Source organism: Mustelus asterias, chromosome 9 (genome assembly GCF_964213995.1).
Source record: "Mustelus asterias chromosome 9, sMusAst1.hap1.1, whole genome shotgun sequence".
In the NCBI taxonomy this organism is placed as follows: Eukaryota; Metazoa; Chordata; class Chondrichthyes; order Carcharhiniformes; family Triakidae; genus Mustelus; species Mustelus asterias.
In genome coordinates this window covers 4,405,681-4,419,650 of record NC_135809.1, presented here as the reverse complement: position 1 = coordinate 4,419,650, position 13,970 = coordinate 4,405,681, and the positions used below count along the sequence as shown (strand labels likewise).

Here is a 13,970-nt window from a genome sequence, read left to right as displayed (position 1 = left end):
TCCTTCACACATCAGCCGCTGACACAAGACCACCAGCAAACAAAGAAACCTGATGGGAAGGTTTACAGGGTGAACACTGTGACGTTAGCAGCTATCAGAGAGTGGTCACTACATTGAATGCTCCAGGTGTGTGTGTACACCTGGATCCCTGGGGCTGCCAATGTAAGAAGTCTCACAACACCAGGTTGAAGTCCAACAGGTTTATTTGGTAGCAAATACCATAAGCTTTCGGAGCGCTGCTCCTTCGTCAGATGGAGTGGAAATGTGCTCTCAAACAGTGCAAACAGACACAAAATCATGACTGCCAATGTGCCAAGCCTAGTCTGCCGGGCCTAGAGACAGTGTGTGAAATGTGGCTGTACTCTCTGTGTGAGTACAACATTTCAATGCAAAATTAAAAGTTGCTGCAGAGATACAGAGAGCAACTCTTGCAGACAAAGAATCAGCTTGTGCATTTGATTTGTAAAACAAATCCAGTAAAAGCCTCTCAGAGCCAGTGGGTGGAATACAGCTTCCCAGCTTGGAGCTTCAGAAACTTTCTAATTTTGCCTTTTGAGAAACCCAAACAAGATTGAGATCTAACCACGCCCCCTTTGCCATCTCTGCCCTCTCATTGGCCAGAAACACTCAGCCTGCAAGCTCATCTAACCAATGAGATGAAGCGCCGATTTCTCCTGTTATTTTGGGTTTCACGTTTCTGATTGGCTGTGCTGTTGCCAAGTGGGCGGTCCGGGCGCTGATTGGCCAATTCCCTGCTTTGGACTTTTTTTAGTTGGGCTTTAAGGCTGAGCCCGGAAGAATGAGTCAAAGTTGGATTAATTGGTTGTGGAGAGGGCAGGGAGAGAGTGGAAGAGCTGCCCACGTTGCCCAGGCTGAGCTGGCTCCCCAGGTCACTGGGGAGGAGCTGCCATTGGGAAGCTCCTTCTGGACCTCAGCTTGCAACGAAGAGGAAGTTTGAAGCCAGCAAGTGAGGATCTGACTCCAAGAAGCAGAGACCACCCATTGAAGAAGTGCCAGGAGGTCAGTGTGCCACAGATTTGGTCAACAGGGGTGGGGGACCTCCTTGACCCCCCCCCCCCTCCCAAGGGTGGGTAACCTCCTTGACCCCCCCCCTCCCAGGGGTGGGGGACCTCCTTGACCTCCCTCCCCAGGGGTGGGGGACCTCCTTGACCTCCCTCCCCAGGGGTGGGGGACCTCCTTGACCTCCCTCCCCAGGGGTGGGGGACCTCCTTGACCTCCTTCCCCAGGGGTGGGGGACCTCCTTGACCTCCTTCCCCAGGGGTGGGGAACTTCCTTGACCTCCCTCCCCAGGGGTGGGGAGCTTCCTTGACCCACTCCCCAGGGGGGGTGGGGGGGGGGCTGCCTTGACCCCCCCAGGGGAGGGAGGCTGAGAATGGGACTTAACCCCTCTCTGAATTGCCAAGCTGCAGAGCCACATGCAATGACAGGTAACCTGAGCCGGTGAAGCCAGTGGCTGCAATGGGGAAGTTTGGTAATGATCCGGGTTGTGTTATTACAATTCCATTACGGACCTGGACAATGCTGGAGTAGACACAGCAAACACTGCAGCTTGTGTGGAAGGGTCTGTGCCGAAAGGCAGTGTGTTCGCAGCCCTCTTTGCTTCTGTATCCACTTCGTGTTGGATCTTGATTTAATGCAACTTGTGCGCACTCTCCTGCAACTGGAAGCGCCTCCCGGGATGTCGCCAACCTGGGCTCAGCAACGTGACCAGCTCTTTGTAAAGTCTTCATGCATTTTAAACGCTTTTAGACTTGGCTCTGTGAATTGGGCAGAGTTGCGTGCACGCTGTGACTGGGCTGTGAATGGAGTGCACAGTATCCGCTCTCTGTTGCACTAATACCTGGAACAATCTTTGCCGTTTGAGACGAGACTGCAGGGAAAGTGTTCTACCGGAGAAGAATCACTTTGGACTCGAGATAGGACCTGTTTCTCTGAGCAGATGCTGCTGAGTATTTCCAGCGCTTTCTGTTTCCATTTCATTGGCAGATTATCTGGACATTTCACATTGTTCTCTGTGGGAGCTTGCTGTGGTCGAATTTGGCCGCAGTGTCTGCATTTCAGGAATCTTTAGCTGGGGGGAAGGTGCTTCCTGAAATTGTGGAAGGTGCTGTAGAACCCCCTGGCCTTTCTCAGTGAACAGCAGCATCTTTACAGAGGGGCAACTACTTCCATATTGGAAAGCGTCCCCCACCCTCCCATTCACCTAGTGATTCAAAATGTGTTTCACTCCTGCCTCAACTCCCTCCACAGTAAGAAGTTTAACAACACCAGGTTAAAGTCCAACAGGTTTATTTGGTAGCAAAAGCCACACAAGCTTTCGGAGCTGCAAGCCCCTTCTTCAGGTGAGTGGGAATTCTGTTCACAAGCTTGTGTGGCTTTTGCTACCAAATAAACCTGTTGGACTTTAACCTGGTGTTAAACTTCTTACTGTGTTTACCCCAGTCCAACGCCGGCATCTCCACATCATGACTATCAACTCCCTCCATCCAGATTTCATTTTATCCTACATAAGGGAGAAGGAAAGGAGAGAGTGCAGAATGTAGTGTTACAGTCATAGCTAGGGTGTAGAGAAAGATCAACTTAATGCAAGGTAAGTCCATTCAAAAGTCTGACAGCAGCAGGGAAGAAGCTGTTCTTGAGTCGGTTGGTACGTGTCCTCAGACTTTTGTATCTTTTTCCCAACGGAAGAAGGTGGAAGAGAGAATGTCCGGGGTGCGTGGGGTCCTTAATTACGCCGGCTGCTTTGCCGAGGCAGTGGGAAGCGTCGACAGAGTCAATGGATGGGAGGCTTTATCCCATCAAGGGCTCACCTGGCTGAACAGTGGTTGTTGGATCGATCACAGGTCAGCATGGCGGCTGAATTTAATCCTTCCTCCATTTGGGATTTGTGTGGCCCATTCTTACTGATGTGGAGATGCCGGCATTGGACTGGGGTAAACACAGTAAGAAGTTTAACAACACCAGGTTAAAGTCCAACAGGTTTATTTGGTAGCAAAAGCCACAAGCTTTCGGAGCTCCAAAAAGCTCCGAAAGCTTGTGGCTTTTGCTACCGGGTAGACCTGTTGGACTTTAACCTGGTGTTGTTAAACTTCTTACCATTCTTACTGAGCAGTGAGATCAAAGCAAAATACTGCAGATGCTGGAATCTGAAACAAAAACAGAAAATGCTGGAAAATCTCAGCAGGTCTGACAGGGTCTGTAGAGCGAGAATAGAGGCAATGTTTCAAGTTTATTAGTTTCACAAGTAGGCTTACATTAACACTGCAATGAAGTTACTGTGAAAATCCTCTAGTTGCCGCACTCCGGTGCCTGTTCGGGTACACTGAGGGAGAATTTAGCACGGCCAATGCACCCTAACCAGCACAAGTTTCAGACTGTGGGAGGAAACCGGAGCACCCGGAGGAAACTCGTGCAGGCACGGGGAGAACGTGCAAACTCCGCAGAGACAGTGACCCAAGCTGGGATTCGAACCCAGGTCCCTGGCTCTGCGAGGTGGCAGGGCTAAACACTGTGCCACCGTGCCGCCCAGTCTGCATGAGCCTTCATCAGGGTTGTGATTGGGACATGACCCCTGCCCCATCCTGGGATTAAGAAACTGCTTGGGGTCTAATGCTTTGGTGCCACACCTTGTAAAGCAGCTCTCAGTAAGGATCAGTGCCCTGTGCAGACTAGTATCATGACCTTGTGCTGTATTTAATCGGGCGAATGAATCCGGGGAGGGGGTGTCTTGTAAATAAGATTTGAAGTGTGGAGTTCCAGGCATTGCTATTCTTTGCCTATTTCTGATTTGTGATGTGGAATTTCAGTGACATGGAGAATCTAAGCTCCTTATTCTTATAGCGGAACCGGTTAAAAGGAGATTTAATTTGTCATTTACAAAGTTAATTTGATGAAGTTTAGAAGCGATCAGTATCATGAAGGGCTTTGATTTTTCAAATTCACCCAAGGGGTGTGGGTGTCGATGACTAGGCCAATATTTATTGCCCATTCCGAATTGTCCCTTGAAGGTGGTGCTGAGCTGCCTTTTTGAACCACTGCAGTCCATGTGGTGTAGGTACACGCACAGTGCTGTTAGGGAAGGAGTTCCAGGATTCTGACCCAGTGACAGAATGGCCGATATATTTCCAAGTCAGGACGGTGACTGGAGGAGGCCCTCCAGGTGGTGGTGTTGCCAGGTATCTGCTGCTCTTGTCTTTCTAGATGGTAGTGTTTGAGAGTTTGGAAGGTGCTGCCTAAAGAACCTTGATGAGTTGCTGCAGTGCATCTTGTAGATAGTACACACTGCTGCAACTGTCCATCGGTGATGAAGGGAGTGAATGTTTGTGGATGGGGTGCAAATCAAGTGGGCTACTTTGTCCTGGATGGTGTCGAGCTCCTTGAGTGTTGTTGGAGCTTCACCCATCCAGGCAAGTGGGGAGTCTTCCATCACACTCCTGACTTGTGCCTTGTAGATGGTGGACAGGCTTTGGGGAGTCAGGAGGTGAGTTACTCACCGCAGGATTCCCAGCCTCTGACCTGCTCTCATAGCCACAGTATTTATATGGCCAGTCCAGTTCAGCTTCTGGTCAATGGTAAACCCTCCAGGATGTTGATAGTAGGGGATTTAGTGATGGTAATGCATTGAATGTTAAGGGGATATGGTTAGATTCTCTCTTGTTGGAGATGGTCATTGCCTGGCACTTGTATAGGGTGAATGTTACTTGCCACTTGTCAGCCCAAGCCTGGATATTGTCCAGGTCTTTCTGCATTTGGACATGGACTGCTTCAGTATCTGAGGAGTTGTGAATGGTGCTGAACATTGTGCAGTCAGCAGCGAACCTCCCTACTTCTGACCTTATGATGGAAGGAAAGTAATTGAAGCAACTGGAGGTGGTTGGACAGTATCCTTGAGGAACTGCCGCAGTGAGGTTCGAGATCTGAGATGATTGGCCTCCAACCATCTTCCTTTGTGCCAGGTATGACTCCAACCAGCAAAGAGTTTCTCCCTTGATTCCCGTTGGCTCCAGTTTTGCTGGGGCTCCTTGATGCCATACTTAGTCAAATGTTGCCTTGATATTGAGTAAATAAGAAGAAACTGTTTCTCCTGGCAGGTGGATGGGTGGGTAACCCGGGCACATGGATTTAAGGCAATTGGCAGGAGGGAGTGATGAGGAAACCATTTTTTTTACACAATGGGTTGTGATCTGCTGCAATGTACTGCCTCAAAAGACAGAGGAACCAGATACAATGGTAACCTTCCGAAGGAAAGTGGATAAGTATTTGAGCAGAGCAATGGGAAATGGGATTAACTGGGGATAGCCAATTCAAAGCACCGGCACGATGGGCCGAATGATCCCTCACTGAGCTGCGAGGTTCAATGTGAACTTGAATTATCACATTCTATCCTGTCCTGTTTCCTTTCAGGAAAGTTGGTCTTTAAATTAGCTCCTGGGGTCACTCAACTCAACACTGGAAATGCTGAGACCTGATGTGGGACACACTTGGGTAGGGGGGTGGAATCCTTCTGCATTGGCATCAGAGGTAAACCACTGGGTGATGATGTTGTGGTCCTTGCCCCCCTTGGGGGTGCTGATCTAGCAGAGTTGTCACTGTGATATTGCAGACATTCACTGCTTCCCAACACTCATATATTTTTGTTATTTATTCGTGGGATGTGGGCGTCGCTGGCGAGACCAGCATTTAATGTCCATCCCTAATTATTGTCCTCCCTACGGGGAGGCGATGGCCTAGTGGTATTATCGCTAGACTATTAATCCAGAACCTCAGCTCGTGTTCTGGGGACCCGGGTTCGAATCCCGCCACGGCAGATGGTGGAATTTGAATTCAATAAAAATATCTGGAATTAAGAATCTACTGATGACCATGAAACCATTGTCGACTGTCGGAAAAACCCATCTTGTTCACTAATGTCCTTTGGGGAAGGAAATCTGCCATCCTTACCTGGTCTGGCCTACATGTGTCTTCAAAGCCACAGCAATATGGTTCACTCTCAACTGCCCTCGGGCAACTAGGGATGGGCAATAAATGCTGGCCCAGCCAGTGACCGCCCACCCCCCTACCCCCCCCCCCATGTCCCATGAATAATTTTAAAAAATAATTGCCTTTGAGAAGATGGTGGTGAGCTGCCTTCTTGAACACTGCAGTCCCTGATGTGTAGGTACACCCACTGTGCTGCTAGGGAGGAATTCCACGATTTTGACCCAGTGACCGTGAAGGAATGACGATATATTTCCAAGTCAGGATGATGAATGACTTGGAGGGGAACCTCCAGGTGGTGATGATCCCAGGTATCTGCTGCACTTGTCCTTCCAGGTGTTGCCTTAGGGGCCTTGGTGAGTTGCTGCAGTGCATCTTGTAGATGGTACACACGACTGCCACTGTGCATCACTGATGGAGGGAGTGAATGTTTGTGGATGGGATGCCAATCAAGTGGGCTGCTTTGTCCTGGATGGAGTCAGGCTTCTTGGGTGTTGTTGGAGCTGCACCCATCCAGGCAAGGGGAGGTTATTCCATCACACTCCTGACTTGTGCTTTGTAGACAGGCTTTGGGGAGTCAGGAGGTGAGTTACTCACTGCAGTATTTTTGCCAGAGTATTTATGTGGCTAGTCCAGTCCAGTTTTTGGACAATGGTAACGTCTAGGATGCTGATAGTGGGGGATTCAGCAATAGTAATGCCATTGAATGTCAGGAGGCGATGGTTAGATTCCCTCTCCTTGGTGATGGGCATTGCCAGTCGCTTCTGTGCTGCAAATATTACTTGTCAGCCCAAGCCTGGATATTGTCCAGATCTTGTTGCATTTGGACATGGGCTGCTTCAGAATGATTCCCCTGTGAATATGTGTTCATTGTGTAGTGTGTGGTCAGTAGCTCCCAATGGGGCAATGCAATAGGATAATCATTCTCAGCTAACAATGCTTTATTTGGGAAAAGTATGTTACACAAAATATGCGCTGGATTTAAAAAAAAAATTGTGTCGCAAGTTGTAAATGTAGCAACAATTTCAACCAGGCAGTGAATGTGAAGAAGAAAAATATTCTCACACAGCGACAAGTACTGAGTTCAGTAACACTTTGCAAAATGTTGTTGGCAACGTAAAGTGTTAGAATAAGCAAAACATTGCAGATGCTGGAATCTGAACTAAACAGGGGAGGCTAAAAAAACTCAGTTAGACTGGCGGTGGGGGGGGGGGGGGAAGGAGTGGTTTTGCCCTGAGACAAAAATGTCTCCTCTACACAGGGGAGGTTAAATGCAGACTGGATGACCACTTTGCAGTACACCCTTGCTCTGTCCGCAGACATGACTCCAACCTTTTGGTCACGTGCCATTTAAACTCAGCACCTTGCTCTTGTCCCCACATGCCTGACCTTGGTCTGCTGCAATGTTCCAGTGAAGCCCGGCGTAAACTGGTGGAACAGCATCTCATCATCCATCTACCAGCTCCATGTTTTTAATTCCTATCAACGCCCATTCAGAATAGATTAATGTGTACCGAATCGTCTCGACTGCCTCTCACAATACTATAGAAAAACTGTCTTTTAGTACACGTGGTGTACCCCAGGTTCTCATTACAGTTTCATAGAATCCGACAGTGCAGAAGGAGGCCATTTGGCCCATTGAGTCTGCACCGACCACAATCCCACCCAGGCCCAATCCGCATAACCCCATGCATTTACCCTAGCTTGTCCCCCTGACACTGAGGGCCAATTTACCACGGCCAATCCACCTAACCTACACATCTTTGGACACCTGAGGGGCAATTTAGCATGGCTAATCCACCTAAGCCGCACATCTTTGGAGTGTGGGAGGAAACCGGAGCACCCGGAGGAAACCCACGGGGAGAACGTGCAAACTCCACACAGACAGTGACCCCAGCTGGGAATTGAACCCAGGTCCCTGGTGCTGTGAGGCAGCAGTGCTAACCACTGCCACTGTGCCACCCCGACAGACAACGGGACCCCTGCATGGGGATGAACAGAGTAAAGCGCATCTGCGTGGCACCCTACCACCCACCCTAAAATGGCCTGGCTGAGCGGGCAGTCCAGATATTCGAATGTGGCATGAAGAAGCAAGCCGCGGGTTCTCGGGGAAACAAAGCCCACACATTTATTTTTCTAACTAAAGGACTATGCTGCACATGATAACGGAATAGCCCCGGCGGAGCTATTGATGGGCCGATGCCTTCAGCCTCGGCACAGCCTGACGTTCCCAAATATGGCTGATGTCAAGTTAAAACTAGAAGCCCAGAAAAGGGACCGTTATGGTCAGAGACTGGATAGAGACGTCAGACCAGGAGACACAGTCCACGTGGAGTAACTGGCAACGGCTCTCCCTGGATTCTGGGAGTTACTCTCGAGAAAACAGGGTCGGTGTCTTACTGGTACAAACCAGGGAGAAGAGCTCGATGTAGATCACCTCCGTCACAGGGAAGCCTCTGTTGAGGCAAGTGTTTCTATGGACATGCGTCCTTCACACCGGCCTGTAAATGGGGAAAATCCGCCCTCTAAAAACTAAGAGCCGGTCACCTGGACAACAAAGATTCTGGCTTGGACATGGAGACAGAGGCAGTGGACACCCAGTCAGAGGTCACCACCGCAGACAAGCCCCCTGTAGTGGCTCCTTGATGCACTTTGTGGAAGAGAGGTTCACTGATTCATTCCCACAAGCATTGGAGATGAGACTACGGCCAAAGAGATGGAGAGGATCCCATCGCCACTGGAGCGAAAGGGTACCCTTAGACCCTGGGGGTGGGGGGGGGGGGTGGGGCGGTGGTGTGGGAGAGGAAGACGTGTGATAACCCGTATGAGCTCCATGGGGAACTACTGATTGATCTTCCTGTGGGGCTTGTTGAATATGAGTTCCCCTGGTAACAGGCAATGGTCTGCCCAGCTGGAATTCATTACCTGAGCCTTTCATAAGGCAGGCCTAGGACTGGGCCTGCTGAACTGCAGTCCCAGGTGGGGACTAGTGTGTGTGTGTGTGCACCACTGTAGTGATTTTACTTTGTATTCTGTAATGAATGATGTTCCTTTCCAGTCGGGCTTTGAGTTATTAGAGGCAGCTAAACGTCTAAATATGGTGTTGCTACTGTTCTCATTGGCTGAGCCAGTGGCTGTTTGTATTGGATATGATCTGTGAACTGTTGGATACATGTGTCATTAACAAGTAGTTTTTAACCACATCAAAAACAGTCTGTTTGGCACTCACTAGGGTGTTAGTTTGGGGAGGGAGTGGGGGCGGGGGGGGGGACTGTGGGGAGCACACTAGTCTTTATCTCTGGCTTGTCTGCTCTGTTGCATCACTGTCTGCATTAGTGAAATCTTTCCTTGAGCTCCGTTAAAACACTTCCAACATTTCTTTTGTATTATGGCGATTATACAGTATTAGAATTTAAATGGGGAGTGGTCTATGAATCCTAATCCATTTGAAAAGGCGTCCTTCATCTGAAAAAGTATGCAAGCCACTGCATTGTAAAATAAATACTGCGTGAAGGCACATTTCTGCAAATTCGAGACGAAAGTCTGGTGATGATCTTTAAATAGCGAAGTCTACTTTGTATGTAAATAGCTTTCTCTAATGTGTAAACAGGATGTGAAGTCCCAATAGATTACTAGGATTGAATACATGTCACAAAATTCTTTCTCAACTGAAACATAAAACAATGTACGAGGAATTATACTGATGAGAAGGTGAGATACTCTGGAACCGGGGAGACTTTGAGGAAACTTGATAATTCTTCTTCACAAATGGTGATTTGATTTATTGTCACATATAATAGTATACAGTGAAAAGTGTTGTTTCTTGCGTGCTTTCCAGACAAAGCATACCATTCATAGAGAAGGGAAGGAGAGCGTGCAGAATGTAGTTTTACAGTCATAGCTAGGGTGTGGAGAAAGGTCAGCTTAATGCGAGGTAGGTTCATTCAAAAGTCTGACAGCAGCAGGGAAGAAGCCGTTCTTGAGTCGGTTGGTACGTGTCCTCAGACTTTTACATCTTTTACCCGACAGAAGAGAGAATGTCCGGGGTGCATGGGTCCTTGATTATGCTGGCTGCTTTGCCGAGTTAGCGGGAAGCGTAGACAGAGTCGATGGATGGGAGGCTGGTTTGCGTAATGGACTGGGCTTCGTTCACGAGCCATTGTAGTTTCTTGCGGTCTTGGACAGAGCAGGAGCCACACCAGGCTGTGATAAAACCAGAAAGAATTCTTTCTATGGTGCGTCTGTAAAAATTGGTGAGAGTCGTAACTGACATGGCAAACTTCCTTAGTCTTCTGAGAAAATCGAGGCATTGGTGGGCTTTTTTAACCATTTGTGTCAGCATGGGGAGACCACGACAGGTCATTGGTGATCTGGACACCTAAAACCTCGAAGCTTTCGACCATTTCTACTTTGTCCCCATTGATGTAGACAGGGGCAGGTTCTCCTTTATGCTTCCTGAAGTTGATGACTATCTCCTTCGTTTTGTTGACATTGAGGGAGAGATTATTGTTGCCGCACCAGTTCACCAGATTCTCTGTCTCTGAAGGGGTGAATTGAGAAAAGACTATTTCTGGTTGTGGGATCAATGATGGGTCGTCACCAGCAACATTCATTTTTATATAGCATCTCTAAGGAGCAAAGTCATCCAAGGCACTTTAACAGAGAGCAATCAAAGAAAATTTAACAATGAACAACATTAGGAGACGTTTGGGCAGGTGTCCAAAAGGTTTGGCCACGAAGTAAGTTTTGAGAACACTCTCTCTTAAAGGGAAAGAGAGAAGTGAAAAGATGAAGTGTCAAATTCCAGAGTTTCAGACTCTGACAGCTGGACGCACAGCCGCCACGGGTGGGGCAATTAAAATCAGGGTGTCCCAGTTCCCAGGATTAGAGCAATGTACAGTACTAGGTGGGTTGCAGGGCTGCAGGAGGTTAGAGAAGTGGAGGGGGTGACACCCAAGGAGAAATATTTAAAGCAACCGTGAGAATATCAAATTGGAGGCATTGGTGGAGCCGGGGTCGTGAGTTTGGACATGACAGCAGAGTTTTGGAGTTGCTCAGATTTATGGAGGGTGGGGCACCAGCCAGAATGTCATTGAATCATACAGCGCAGGAGAGTCCAATCAGCCCATCGAGTCCACACTGACACATTAGAAACATGGCTTCCCTGCTTTTGTAATCTATGTCTCGATTGATAAAGGCAAGTGTCCCTATGCCTTTTTCACCACCCGACTGACATGCCCTTCCGCTTTCAGAGATCTGTGGACAAACACGCCAAGGTCCCTTTGTTCCACAGAACTGTCTAGTATCCTACCATTCATTGAGTACTTTCTTATCAAAATACTCCTTCCAAAGTGTATCACCTCTCACTTTTCAGGGTTGAATTCCATCTGCCACTTATCTGCCCATTTGACCATTCTGTCCATATCATCTTGTAGCACAAGACACTCCACCACACTGTTAACCACCCATCCAATCATTGTGTCTTCCGCAAATCTACTAATTCTACCCCCCACATAGTCATCAATGAATACTTGGGGCCCCAACACAGACCCCTGTGGTACGGCACTGGCTTCCAGTCACTGAAACAGCCTTCTGTCGTCATCCTCTCACAACTGATGTGGAGCCCCTCAGTCTTCTCTGAAGACTCACCTGAAGAAGGGGCTTGGGGCTCCGAAAGCTTGTGTGGCTTTTGCTACCAAATAAACCTGTTGGACTTTAACCTGGTGTTGTTAAACTTCTTACTGTCTCACAACTGAGCCAATTTTGAATCCACTTTATCACATTACCCTGTATCCCATGTGAATTTACCTTCTTTACAAGTCTCCCATGTGAGACCCTGTCAAAGGCTGTGCTGAAATCCGTATAAATTGCATGTCAATGGAGTAGACAAGTTTGGAGAGAACATGGATGAGTGGAAGCAGGGTTGGAGTCAGAGAGTTTTGTGGATGTTGGGGCGCACAGTGGTTAGCACTGCTGCCTCACAGCGCCAGGGACCCAGGTTCGATTCCGGCTTCGGGTGACTGCCTGTCTGTGTGGAGTTTGCACACACTCCCCGTGTCTGTGTGGGTTTCCTCCGGGTGCTCCGGTTTCCTTCCACAGTTCAAAGATGTGTGGGTTAGACGGATTGGCCGTGCCAAATTGCTCCATAGTGTCCCAAGGTGTGTAGGTTGGGGGATTATCCATGGTAAATACGCGACGGTTACAGGGATTGGGCAGAGAGCTGGGCCTGGGTACAATACTCTGGGAGAGTCAGTGCAGGCTCGATGGGCCAGATGGCCTCTTTCTGCACTGTAGGGATTCTGTGGTTCTTTGTGATGGGGCGGATATGGAATGGGAAGCTGAGCTCAGGTTTAATTACTATGTGGAAGCTGCAAACAATCTGGATCAGCCTTGGTGATTGAGGCTGGCGTGGCGTCAGTGGTTAGGAGTTTAATTACGAGGAGGATGGAGCTTTGGGGATATTTTTTCACAGGGAATTGTTGGAGTATAGAACGTTTTGCCACAGGGAGTGGCTGAGCCAGAGACCATTATATCATTTAAAGGAAAAATGGATAAATATTTGAAGCAGGGAAAGACAACAAGATATGGGAACGGAGCAAGTCAGTGGGATTAGTTTTAGGTGGAAACATAGAACATTACAGCGCAGTACAGGCCCTTCGGCCCTCGATGTTGCGCCAAACCAGTGGAACCAATCTAAAGCCCCTCTAACCTACACTATTCCAATATCATCCATATGTTTATCCAATAACCATTTGAATGCTCTTAATGTTGACGAGTCCACCACTGCTGCAGGCAGGGCATTCCACGCCCTTACTACTCTCTGAGTAAAGAACCTACCTCTAACATCTGTTCTATATCTCTCACCCCTCAATTTAAAGCTATGTCCCCTCATGCTAGCCATCACCATCTGAGGAAAAAGGCTCTCACTATCCACCCTATCTAATCCTCTGATCATCTTGTATGTCTCTATTAAGTCACCTCTTAACCTTCTTCTCTCTAACGAAAACAACCTCAAGCCCCTCAGCCTTTCCTCATACGATTTTCCCACCATACCAGGCAACATCCTGGTAAATCTCCTCTGCACCCTTTCCAACACTTCCACATCTTTCCTATAATGTGGCGACCAGAACTGTACGCAATACTCCAAATGCGGCTGCACCAGAGTTTTGTACAGTTGCAGCATGACCTCCTGGCTCCGAAACTCAATCCCTCCACCAATAAAAGCTAACACACTGTACGCCTTCTTAACAACCCCATCAACCTGGGTGCCAACTTTTCAGGGATCTATGCACATGGACACCCAGATCCCTCTGTTCATCCACACTACCAAGTATCTTACCATTAGCCCAGTACTCTGTATTCCTGTTACTCCTTCCAAAGTGAATCACCTCACACTTTTCCGCATTAAACTCCATTTGCCACCTCTCAGCCCAGCTCTGCAGCTTATCTATGTCCATCTGTAACCTGCCACTTCCCTCTGCACTGTCTACAACTCCACCGACTTTAGTGTCATCCGCAAATTTACGAATCCATCTTTCTACGCCCTCATCCAGGTCATTAATAAAAATGACAAACAGCAGTGGCCCCAAAACAGATCCTTGCGGTACACCACTAGTAACTGAACTCCAGGATGAGTATTTCCCATCAACCACCACCCTTTGTTTTCTTACAGCTAGCCAATTCCTGATCCAAACCACTAAATCACCCTCCATCCCATGTGTCCATACTTTTTGCAAAAGCTTACCATGGGGAACCTTATCAAACGCTTTGCTGAAATCCATATACACCACATCAACCGTTTTACCCTCATCCACCTCTTTGGTGACCTTCTCAAAGAACTCAATAAGGTTTGTGAGGCACGACCTACCTTTCACAAAACCGTGCTGACTATCCTTAATCAAATTATTCCTTTCTAGGTGATTATAAATCCTATCTCTTATAATCCTTTCCAAAACTTTGCCCACAACAGAAGT

At 48.2% G+C, this 13,970-nt stretch overlaps 1 protein-coding gene across 2 annotated transcripts in view; it reads left to right on the top strand.

Annotated features, from left to right (window-relative positions):
• The window catches only part of LOC144498441 (serine/threonine-protein kinase 38-like), an 89,123-nt gene that overhangs the window by 12,894 nt on the left and 62,259 nt on the right, over window positions 1-13,970 (top strand). Inside the window, exon 1 of one of the 2 annotated variants that reach the window (XM_078219547.1) lies at window positions 802-1,020. The exons of the other annotated variant lie outside the window; for it this stretch is intronic. The gene's annotated coding sequence lies outside the window, so the exon portion shown is untranslated. Of the gene's footprint in view, window positions 1-801; window positions 1,021-13,970 lie in introns of those variants that run through there. 2 annotated transcript variants of the gene reach the window in all.